Source organism: Salvia hispanica, unplaced genomic scaffold (assembly GCF_023119035.1).
Source record: "Salvia hispanica cultivar TCC Black 2014 unplaced genomic scaffold, UniMelb_Shisp_WGS_1.0 HiC_scaffold_523, whole genome shotgun sequence".
Taxonomy (NCBI): domain Eukaryota; kingdom Viridiplantae; phylum Streptophyta; class Magnoliopsida; order Lamiales; family Lamiaceae; genus Salvia; species Salvia hispanica.
This window is the reverse complement of record NW_025952271.1, coordinates 4,971-17,499: the sequence shown is the minus strand read 5'-3', so window position 1 is coordinate 17,499 and position 12,529 is coordinate 4,971. Positions and strand designations below refer to the sequence as shown.

At 38.3% G+C, this 12,529-nt stretch overlaps 2 pseudogenes; both read left to right on the top strand.

Annotated features, from left to right (window-relative positions):
* The first annotated feature begins 6,291 nt into the window (after positions 1-6,291).
* On the top strand, positions 6,292-7,922 carry LOC125199504 (annotated as a pseudogene).
* Positions 7,923-8,684: 762 nt separating this feature from the next.
* Positions 8,685-10,588, top strand: LOC125199507 (annotated as a pseudogene).
* The last annotated feature ends 1,941 nt before the right edge of the window (positions 10,589-12,529 follow it).

Genomic DNA, 12,529 nt, shown 5'->3' with positions numbered 1-12,529 from the left:
CTAACAATAATCAAACAAAAGACTGAAAATTCAGAGAGGAATTCGGAACCACGTTACTAACTGAATAGTATAAATTAATTAGACTACATTCGTTATCATGAAATTGAGTATTGAATTCCAAATCCAATGTTTGGTACCATAAAATATTTGGATTTAGAATTGAATTACAATTCCAATTCCTTCAAATTCAACAATTTGAATTCTATATTAAAATTAGATGATTGAAATTTCAAATAGCTATATAACTATCGATTGGACACAAACAAGCATTACGCACGTTACACACACCCCACACACACGTAACTACGCACACAAATTGCGCGCGCGAACACACACACACACAACTATGCACACAAATTGCACGCGCGCACACACACTACACACAAATTGCGCGCCACACACACACACACACACTATGCACACAAATTGCACCCACACACATAGACTATGCACACAAATTGCGCACACACACACATAGACTATGCACACAAATTGCGCGCGCACACACACACTACGCACACAAATTGCACACACATGCGCACACACACATAGCACACACACTGGATACACAAACACAAGTGACATCTTAGACAGCCTTCTTAGACGCATAATTTGGTGCACGCGCACGCACACACGAATGCAATAAATTTATTTTGTACTATATGGAGCTATTCACAGAACCAAAATAACATTCTTCGTTCCATACATACATAAACAAAGTAAAGGCAAAATTACTCTAGATTGAGATACATTATCTATTGTGTGAATGTGTATGTTTTCAGCAAATGTGTGTGTGTATGTAGCGTGTGAGTATCCTACTAAAAATTGATTTCTTAATGGAATGAATAACCCTATGAAAACACACACAATAAATGAGAAAAATTCCCTAGTCATAGCATACCACATCATAGCATAACCAAGTGACAATGTGATATGGTATGTCTTATTAATAAAATTTTGACAAGTGGAAACATATAAAGTCTCATTTCCAACTAGATTTCAACTAGATGCATAAATTATGAAAATACATTTAATTTTTCTATAAAAAGATATTATTGTAAATTATTGAAACCATGCCAAATATTTTGCATGATCAAATATACACATAATATGTACATAGATTTATACACACACAAGTGATAATAAAATGCAATATTCGTCAAGTCAAGTGAGTATTAATATAATATTGCCCCCCATTTAAGATTTGATGAAATTGTTTTATGTATACATACATACATATATATACAAAAATCTACACAAACAAAAAATTGTAATTAAATTTTATTAGCATTGAATGCCAAAATTAAATTGGTTACATAAATAATTCTATAATGCAATTTTTTTCATTTTATTGTTGCACATTAGCTAAGGTATATAGCATATCATTTCTCTAACTATATAAATGTATATTTGTTATATTAAAAGATAAAAAATAGTTAATAAAAATAAAATGATCTAAATTTTACTAATATAAATCATTTTCAACGTATCATGTCAAAATTTCACAAAAAATATATATATTAGATGATTGCGGCAGGAGATAACAATTATATTTAAAATATTAAAAAACAACTAAAATTAATACGAACATACAAAAATTAGAGTAATATGGTCCATTTATTATATACGGAATGTGCAAAATCATTTATTATAATTTCATAGTTTACTTTTATAGTTTATCTATTTGGAAGTGGACCTTAAATGCTTCCATTTGTAAAACTTTTGAAAGACATATCGCATCATATTGCCACATTGGTATGCTAGTCTGAGGCAAAGTGCGAAATATTTGTCGATAGAGGTTGAGATTTTTTAATTTTGTTTTAAAGTATATATTTGAGTTATTTAGATAATTTGTAGGGACTTTTACACTATAATTTACACTAAATTTGAATAATTTTAAAAAACAATTAAGGAAAAAGAAGTAAAAATATATATATATATATATATTAGGCTTAAGCCCCTCCCCCAATACACTTGGGTCCGCCTTGCTAGTCGGCCGAAGAACCTTATGCCGCCCTTGTGGGTCCGACACGAGTCAATTCGTTTATGGGAGACACATTACATATAATATTGTTCTAGCACAAGAGGCATCCTTTCTATGCGGTATAGGATCGGAAAACGAGGTGTCATGACGTTGAAGGTGGATTTGGAGAAGGCATATGACAGAGTAAGTTGAGCTTTTCTATTTAATACTTTGAATGAGGCAAGATTGCCACCGAGCATAATTGATGTGATCATGGCGTCTGTTTCACGAGTACAATGCAAGTTTTATGGAATGGGAACTTGACGGAGAGGTTTATTCCGTCTCGAGGGCTTCGACGAGGATGCCCACTCTCCCCTTATTTGCTTGTTCTTTGCATGGAGAGATTAACACATGTCATTAGTCAAACTGTTAGGAAAGGAGTGTAGAAACCTTTCAAATTTTGTAAGAAGGACCGACACTCACTGCCTTTTTTGCGGGTGATCTCCTATTTTTTGGAGAAGCGGGGTTAATGACCGCGAATCTATTTTACATATATTGGAGGATTTTTGTGATAGCTCAGGTATGAAAGTTAGTATTGCTAAAACATCTTTATTATTTTCTAAGAATTGTACGCTATATTGAAAGAACAAGATTGAGGGAGATGTTGGGAGTACAAGAAGTGGACAGTTTGGAGTCGGTACCTAGGCTAGGGGTCCCCATTGCATAAAAAGGTTAAAGGGCATCCACAATGGGACGCCCTAAGCGACGCCTTATGCACCGCCACGTCGGCATTTATCCTCCCCTATTCCACCCGGTGGGGCGGATTATAGCCCGCCCTGCGACGCCTAAGCATTTTTCTATTATTTGAATATTTAAATACTTCAAAATTTGGAAAACTAAAACTTCATTTCATTAAAATTCAAACATTACAATACTGAAAAAAAAAACTACAATTTCTCAACGGCGGTTGCGGTCAAACTTCTTCAATCATGTCGGTCAGAGTGAGTGTGGTCTTGTTGGTTGCGCATTGAGGCTGTCGCTCTAGAACGCACAAGCGTCGCTAATCCTCGAGTGCCGGCGAGGGTCGCCTTTACTGGAGCTAGATTCGGCTTCATCATCCACCCATTGGTGACATGGCCACGTTCTTGTTCGATATCATGTTATGCATGATGATGCAAACATCACTGCGCCGCGATGACTTCCTTGTACCGGCATGCGCCGACTTTTCACGATTGCCCACCGCGATTGGAGCACCCCAAAGCCCGCTCCACATCCTTCCGCGGACTCTGCTTTGCCGCAAACAAGACTCTCCTCTCACCATTGGGCGCTGATCGTCTTAAAAAAACAAGCCACCTAGGGTATATGTCATCGGCGAGTAGTACCCCTATGATGTGTGCGGCCGTTGGCGGAAGCGAATACCGCGACCCCGCGATCGGCGAATAGGGTGGATGAGTTGAGGACGTTGATGTCGTTGTTCGACCCGCTACACCAAGTAGGCATGCAGATCCGGGCGGTGGTCGCAACGGCCGGGATCATCGTCGGGTGTGCCCTTGTAGCCGCTAGTATGGCCTCTCCAGGCTCGGAGCGTCTTCCGATGCCGGTCATACGATCGATGCTCCTAGCATCCGGGAAGCCGTGCACCGTCTCGTGCATCCGCATCGCTTTGGCAATCGTCGCGTCCGGGCGTCGCAAATATGTGTCGCCAAAGCCTCCACAACTAACTTGCAAAAATTCTTCGACATTCGCGGCCGGTTGTATCCCCGACGTAAAGGTACTCGTCGAACATATCGATGTTGTCTTGTAGGCCAACGGCGGATCGCACGTGCACTTCGCAGCGGCGTAAGTCCGGGTCTTCGATCCCGTCTTCCCGATCTTGGAAGTACTCATCACGGCCTCCAAGCGTGTGCCATGCGGAGAAAAGATCTGGCTCATTCTAAAACGGCGGTGAAAAACATTTGGGCCCCACCTTGGATTCTCGCAAAATAATGCGAGCAGGACGTTCATGCGCTACGTCGTGCTCGCGGGGACAAACGTCCGCCGTCGTATCGAGCGAGGACCCGCCTCCCGCCGCCGCCCTGCTCCCTGCATTTGTGCAAGCATTCGCCTTGGCTTCATTAACGGCATCGAACAAGGCTCGAGTCAGGCCGTCTGCGCCATCCATGTACTCAAATCGTAGTCGTCGGGATTCATTTTGAGTCGATGAGAGAGAATAATTGAAGAGAAATTGAAGAGATGTGAAATTGGAGTGTGTGAAATGGTAGTGAATAGTAGAGTTTAAATAAGAAAAAAATTTTGAAAAATTCAAAAAAATTTCGAAACGTGTGCCCATCGTCCGTCGTCCACAGGTGGCGACGATCGACGGCGATAGGTATCCTCCGCGCATCGTTCGCGAGACGATCTATTGGGCGCGGACGATGGTTGGCGACGTGCATCGTCCGCACCATTGCGGATGCCTTAATAAAGAAACCTATGCTTATATTCTCCGGAAGATGAAAGGAAAGATAGCTAACTCGGAATGCAACTCATCTCTCTTTAGCGGGAAGAGCTACCTATGATCGTATTGGATACAATGCCAGATTTACGTGATGCGGACGTCAATTTGCCTATAGGTTTTTGTGATGCAATGGAAAATCAATCGGGAGATTTACGTGGGTCATAAGTTAGCAAAGTGGCTTGGAATAAGGTAATTCGACCCAGGATGATGGGGGACTTGGAATTTTTAATTTGCATGCGGTGAATCGGGCTTTGGGAATGAAAAGCTTGTTGGCGACTCATTAACAATCCCAACTCTTTGTGGGAAGTATTTTACGTTCCAAATATAAGTTTGAACCATGGTCGACTTTAGGCTGTGCTCTTGCGGTTTGTACACCGTTTTGGAGACTTGTATGCGTACATGGATGGAGATGATGAGGAAGAGGATATTGTGGACTTCGGGAAGGGAGATACAATACAATTTTCGAATCATCGTTGGGTTCCAAATTGGAGCCCCTTCCGTGGGGGACGACCAATCCCAGTTATCTTTATAAGATGGTGAATTATTTTGTCAAAAATACCAAATTTAAGTTTAAACATCCATTCTTACCTCCTAAGATCGTTGAACTAATCTCAACAATCATCCCACCTAACAATAGAATGTGAGGATGAGGCTTTAAGGGGCCATCATCGACATGCAAGTTCCTATTAAAACGACATATAATGGCCCCAACGAATTAAAACATTTTTCGGTTGTTACTAAATAACGATATTTTGGTTAATGATGAGATGGTAAAGCGATGCTTATTTTTGGATGGGGGCTATGACTTGTGTGGTTGTCATTTAGAAACTCGAATGTATATTCTTTGTACTGCGTTGATGCGTGACGAACATGGGTTGGTTTGGAGTGGTTCTTTGACCATACGCTAAGTTTTGATGATTGGGTGCTTCGTAATGTGAGCTCTAATTTAACTATGGGGAGTGGGATGAGGTGGTGCACTATTTTTGGTGTTGGATGTTGGCTCATTTGGAAAAAAAAAGGGGTGCTTTTGTTACGCGAGTCGGTTAGTTCGAGAGGCTGTTATTTCACATACCATTACTATGACTAAGAATATTCGTGATGTCAAGTTGGTGGCTCATGTTGGTGAAAGGGTGATACAAAAATGCAACTTTAGTTGGTTGGATGTCACCTTCCATGGGGTTCTAAAGTTGAACACGGATGCTTCCTTAGAGTGATATGCGTGCCTATGGCGGAGGATTGATTAGAGATGACGCATGTAACTAGAGACATTGATTTATAAATAATATCGGGATTTGTTATATTTTACTTGCTGAGATTTGGTGTATTTTTCATGGAGTAGAGTTGGCTAGAAGTTTGGGTGTGCAAGTTTTGGAAGTAGAAAGCGATAGTTCTTGAGTTGTTGCTATGGTCTTGGAACACTTTGAAATCTCTACTATTTGTTGAACAATTGTGTTGAGAATCCGCAAAATACTTCATGATTTTAACTCGATCATCTGCTGACATGTGCGCGGGAAGGAAGGGAACTTTGTTGCTGATTACTTATCACATTATGCTTATTCGGTGCACAACGACGTTCATGTGTTGGAGAATCCACCCACAAAACTTAATATTTAGCTTCTACATGATAAATTAGGTGTTTTTTGATATTTTTTGTCGGACTTTCCCCGCTTTTTCTAAAAAAAAATCTTCAATTAAATTCTCACTCTCACAGTAGCTAATTCGACCCCCCAAAATCCCCCTTTTGAAACTCCATCAACCATAAATAGCAAGTCGGTGGCCTTCTTCATTGTTTGATCGTCAAAATATTCTTTTTTAAAATTTCCCCCAATTTCTGATGGAGCCCTCCTCCCTCCGCCACAATTTCATCCTCTCCGCCGCCATGAAGCCCAACCTCCCGATTTTCATGGTCGTGGCCTCCGTCTTCCTCCTGGGCTGCTTCATGTACATCGCCGACTTCCCATTCTCTCGATCCAAAGCCCTTCACATTCAAGAAACCGTCTTGAAATCGAATGGTGAAGAGTGCGATTTATTCACGGGGAATTGGGTTTTCGATAACGTCACTCGCCCTCTCTACCGAGAGGATGAATGCAAGTTCTTAACGGCGCAGGTCACCTGCATGCGAAACGGAAGGAAAGATTCCGTTTATCAGAATTGGAGGTGGCAGCCTCGAGATTGCTCTTTGCCCAAGTAAGACTTTCTTGAATTAATCAATTACTACTACTTAATTTAGGATCACATTAATTGATTAATTATTGATTCAGGTTTAGGCCAAGATTGTTGCTTAACAAATTGAGGAATAAGAGACTGATGTTCGTCGGAGACTCGTTGAATCGTAATCAGTGGGAATCCATGATTTGTTTGTTGCAATCTCTTGTCCCTCCCTCCAAAAGAGCCTCCACATCACTGCTTCATTGTCCATTTTCAAATTTCAGGTTAATTCTTTTCAGTTTTCTCTATATTCAAAACTAAAAATATGGAGTAACATTAAATTTTGCAGGATTACAATGCTACAGTGGAATTCTACTGGGCCCCATTCTTGGTAGAGTCAAACTCTGATGACCCAAATATGCACAGCGTCTCGGATCGCATCATCTTGCCTAAATCAATCCAAAAACATGGCACCAATTGGAAAAATGTGGACTACCTCATTTTCAACACTTACATTTGGTGGATGAACACTCCCTCCATGAAAGTTGTGTAAGTAATACAAGTTTGAACATTTGCAAATAGAGCTAGTAATTATGTGCGTTGAATTTGCAGGCACCAAAACTCGAGCGAATACGAGCAAGTGGAAAGGGAAGTGGCCTACAGAAGCGTGCTCAACACTTGGTCCAAATGGATCGAGAAAAATGTAGATCCAAATCGCACCAAAGTTTTCTTCATGAGCATGTCGCCTCTTCACATCAAGTAATTAAAACACCAAATTCCTCAAATCAAATCGATTTCAATTTCGTTTTGTTAATTAATTGATCGGATTCGGGGCTGCAGGAGCTCGGATTGGGGAAACGCGGAGGGCGTGAAGTGCGCTAGAGAGACGTCTCCGATCGTCAATGCGACGCCGGCGCTGGACGTGGGGACGGACGGGAGGCTGTTTGCGGTGGCGGCGAGCGTGACTAGGGGGATGAGAGTGCCTGTGAGTTTCCTCGACATCACGCGCCTCTCCGAGTACCGGAAGGACGCGCACACGGCTGTCCACACCATCAGGTATGGGAAGATTCTGACGCCGGAGCAGAAGGCGGATCCGGCGGCGTTTGCCGACTGCATACATTGGTGCCTCCCTGGATTGCCGGACACGTGGAACGAGCTCCTTTACGCTCGAATCATCTCTGCATCTTGACCGTTGCTGGAATTTTATTGATTTTGGAAATGTGTTTGTAATATGAAATTGCATATACAAGTGAATAGAAAATGAAATTGTAAGTAATTGACTCTTTTGTTACTAGTGTATCTAGATTTGTTTCTTCAGAGTGAGTTTTCTAAGATTTTTTATTTAAATTTTTGCTAGTCATCCATAATATCTCTAATTTAATTACATTGGTGGTGGTAGTGGACTTGAATTAGTATTTTATTTTGGAGTGAATTTACAAATTAGGTTATGAACAGTTGGATTCCCTAATATATTTTAATATCTTGAATAGTCCATATATTTAGGGGTAATCACATTTTTTCCTCTACTTTTAAATTTTTTAGTAATTTTCAAAACTATCTTCAGCTCTTCCCAAGCCAATACGATTGAAGAATATATAGCTGGAGGCTGAATGATATGAAGTTGTGAATCAAAAATTTGCGGAAGAAAATGAAGGCAATAATTGTCTATCCAAGTCACAACTTAGGGAGAAGAAGATCTGCCCATAAATTTATGATAAGACTATTCCTAGTGAAACAAATTCAATAGTTATGAAATGAATATTTATTTTAACTAGAATGGAATTAATATTAGTATGAGACTAACTATAGTGAGAAAATATTCGGATACCTTGGCTCATTTTGACCAAAGAGATCTCTTTCTATATATTAATACGCAGACTTTGAGAAGCATTTATTTTATTTTCAAATTAGAAAAATGAGTCGATGCTATTTCCTTTCAGAGGCTAATCAATAGCTGCACTAATTACGGTAGTAAATTATTAGTAAATTTTGCTGAGAATTTTGAATAGGTTAAAGAAAGGTTATTGGTTAGTATAAATAGTGAATGTAGGAATTAATGATACGTAGAAAAGTAGAATAATGTCGTCTGGTTTGCGTTACTTGAGCTTTGGTTTATGTGTTGTGTTGTTGTTGTTGCAGAATGGTGCTGCTTCATTTGACTATGGAGATGCATTAACCAAATCTTTGCTGTATTTTGAGGCACAAAGATCCGGCAAATTACCTCCACATCAACGAGTGCAATGGCGTGGCGATTCAGCTCTTCGTGATGGCAATAATGCTGGGGTAAGTAAGTGTACGTGCAGTGTGTTGGCCTAGTGGTAACGTGGTTAATTCTAAGGCCAGTGGTCTTGGAATCGAGTCCCATATTTGAAATTTATATTCATTTGCCTACTAAAATTTAAAAAGAAGTGCAAGTGTAACCCTTATTTCATAATGTAGATTAATTTGGTGGGAGGATACTATGACGCCGGTGACAACGTTAAATTTGGGCTTCCGATGGCGTTCACAGTGACGATGCTGGCATGGAGTGTGGTGCAATTTGGGCCTCAGCTGGAGGCCCGCAAGGAGCTGTGGAATGCTTTGAATGCTATAAAATGGGGAACGGATTATATGATTAAAGCCCATCCGGAGCCCAATGTGCTCTACGGCCAAGTCGGAGAAGCGGCTCCAACCATGCTTGCTGGCAAAGGCCCGAAGACATGACCACACCCGCCCCGCTTACAAGATCGCGCCCAACATCCCGGCTCTGATCTCGCTGCTGAAACCGCAGCCGCTTTGGCTGCAGCCTCCATTGCTTTCAACGCACATGGACTCCTACTTATTCCTCCACGCTTCTTAACCATGCAAAAGTAGAGGCATTCGATTTGCAAGATTATAAATACTTTAGTTCATGAGAGTGAATCTCACAACTTGGATAATCATGTGATAATTAGTCATAGTCAGATTTCTCTAACTAAAATAATCTCACAAATCAATCCTAAATTATATCTTAATATAATTTAAGATATAATTTTATCTAGAAAACGGATTATCACCTTGATATACTAATTTGCAATTTGTTGCAGTTGTTTGAGTTTGCCACAAAGTACACCGGTCAATACCAAAATAGCATTCCAACGGCTGGATAATTCTATTCAAGCAGTGGATATGAGGTTGTTATTAAACTAAAATCATGTTTTTTGCAATTTTGTTTGGAAGTAAATAAGATTGTGTTTGATTTGGTATAGGATGAATTGGTGTGGGCTGCAGCCTGGTTAGGCAGGGCCACCAACGACAACAACTACCATAATTTCATTACCAAATCCTCAAATTCAGGAGGCGCACGAACCATGTTTTCGTGGGACGACAAATATCAGGTGCCCAACTCCTTGTGGCAATGAGCACTCTGGAGAAAAGATGTGGGCAAATGGTGGAGAGGTATACGAGATGAAGAACAACGGTGAGCATTCCTTTGCAATTGCATCCAAAAGGAAGCTTCAACGTCCCAGAACGTACGCCGGTCTCTTATGGTTTCAAGAATGGAACAATCTTCACTATGTTGCTACCGCATCATTTCCTGGCCGCTGCGTGCAGAGACCCTGCCAATACTAGAAGCACCATCCAATGCCCTCATGGGCCGGTCTCGTCTTACGACTTGGTCACATTTGCTAGGTCACAAGTGGATTACATTCTAGGGTTAAACCCTAAGGGGATGAGTTACATGGTTGGATTTGGAACAAACTATCCCAAAAGAGTGCACCATAGAGGAGCGTCTATAGTGTCAATCAAGAAAGATCCGCGCCGGTGAGCTGCCAAGGAGGTTTTGAAGAGTGGTTCCACAAGAATGCAGATAACCCTAATGTTGTCTATGGGGCCGTTGTAGGGGGGCCCAATCGAAACGACGAATATAATGATAAAAGAGAGAATTACCAACAAGCGGAGCCTGCCACTGCAAATGTTGCCCGCTCGTTGGGGTTTTAGCAAGCCTTGCTCTTCGATTTTAGATCATTTTAAAACATTCACAACTCCTACTTTTAGTTTTAATTTTTTTTAGTTACTTTTATGTTAGGATTATGTAGTCAGTACGGATCTGGTTATGATAATTTTTTCCTAATGTCGACCACTTTCTCTATTAATAATACTCCAGTATTTCAATTATATTTATTTCTCTCTCTTTAATTTTATGTTAAAACTCTTGCCTTCTATATTCACTTTAAGACTATTCTTAGCGAGCATACTAAGTACAAAACTATAAGCAGCCAGTGCATAAAAATGTAATAAAATTTAAAAGTAAAATGATTTTAGGATATGATACGTCTTGCCTTTGAACTAAGAATTGGACATACATATAACATACCATTTCCCCTTAAATGATGTATAATATTTTTTTAATGTTATTTCTAAAGGTTAATTTTCTGTTAAAACATAAAAATAAGAGTGAACTACATAAATGATACATGATATTTCAATTTACGCCATAAATAGTATCGATCTTTATTTTATATCGTTTTTTGGTACCTATAAATCACATTTTTGATTGACGATGCAATTTTACTTTAAAATACCCTCTAAATAATTTCATTTTTCCATTTATGTCATAAAGGATATTTTGAGCATTGAAAAACTAGTACAAAGTGATATTATAATATCTTCTCTCATTCTCCTCACTCTTTATACTATTATTATTAATCAATATTAATATTATTATTTTGATGTTATAAATTAATAATTAATTTATTTTTAATATCATTTAAATATACTTAATCATAATTATAGGTATAATTATATTTAATTACTATAATAAAATTATTGTTATAATAGTAAAAACTAGTAGTAATTAATAAATAATAATTATTATTTTATATTAATCAATATAGTCTTAATAAAAATTTAATATTGTAAATTGCATTCATAATGATAAAGAGTTAGAGTTGAATATTTTTAGTTAGGTTAACCTAAAATGAGTATAAATAATTTAATTAAAAATATTCAATTGATTTAGTTACTTTAAATAATTAATTTAATTAGGTGTTTTGTTGTTGATTTATATTATGAATGCAATTAGATGTATGTATAAAACACAAAAAAGAAAAGAAGAAAAAGAAGATAATAGGAAAAAGAGGAAACATAAACTAAGGAGAAAAGAAAGAAAGAAGAAAGGAAGATAAAATACTAAAAAGAAAAGAAGAAAATGAAGAAAAAAGAAAGAAGAAGAAACTAAAGAAGAAAAAAGAAATAAGAAAGGAAGAAAAAAATCACATATTGGTTCTTTTAAATAGAAAATTCCAAAAATATCCATAAAAAAATCAAATGTTTGATGCAGAGTTATTTTTGTTATGGGTTCCAAACATATAAAGTAACGGTTCACTCTAAAAATAAAATGGACGAGTAAAATGACAGATACTACAACTTTTAAATGATAATACTACCTAATAAAATTCAAAGCAACATAGTAATAAATTTGAAACCTAAGTAAGGAAAACATTTCAATTACTCGAGCCATTTAATCAAATTCTAAGCAATTTCAATTTGTTCCAAGCATTTTTTTTTGGATCTCATCATGTCAAGAATGTACCCGAGTAATTGATTTCCCGATCATGTGAAAATAAGAAATTTAGAGATGAAAAAGATAATTTCAAATTATAAGTGTCACTCGAGGAATGGAATCTTGAAAAAGGAATACGATGCTATTCAACAGCCAATCATATCTCAACAGCTTCAATATTTCTTGCGAATTTACTAACAACTTTTTCCACTGCCACTTTATATATTTCTCCCCCACGAAAATTTATAATCCTCAAATTAAGCATTTCTTCTTCTCTCATCTCCATTTTCTTCTTCTCACAAGTTCTGCTTCCTAATGTCATTTTTATGCTTATTTGGTGTACAATTTCATGGACAAGCATCAAAGAAGGCCGATTTTGCAGTTGAATTGTATTTAGAGT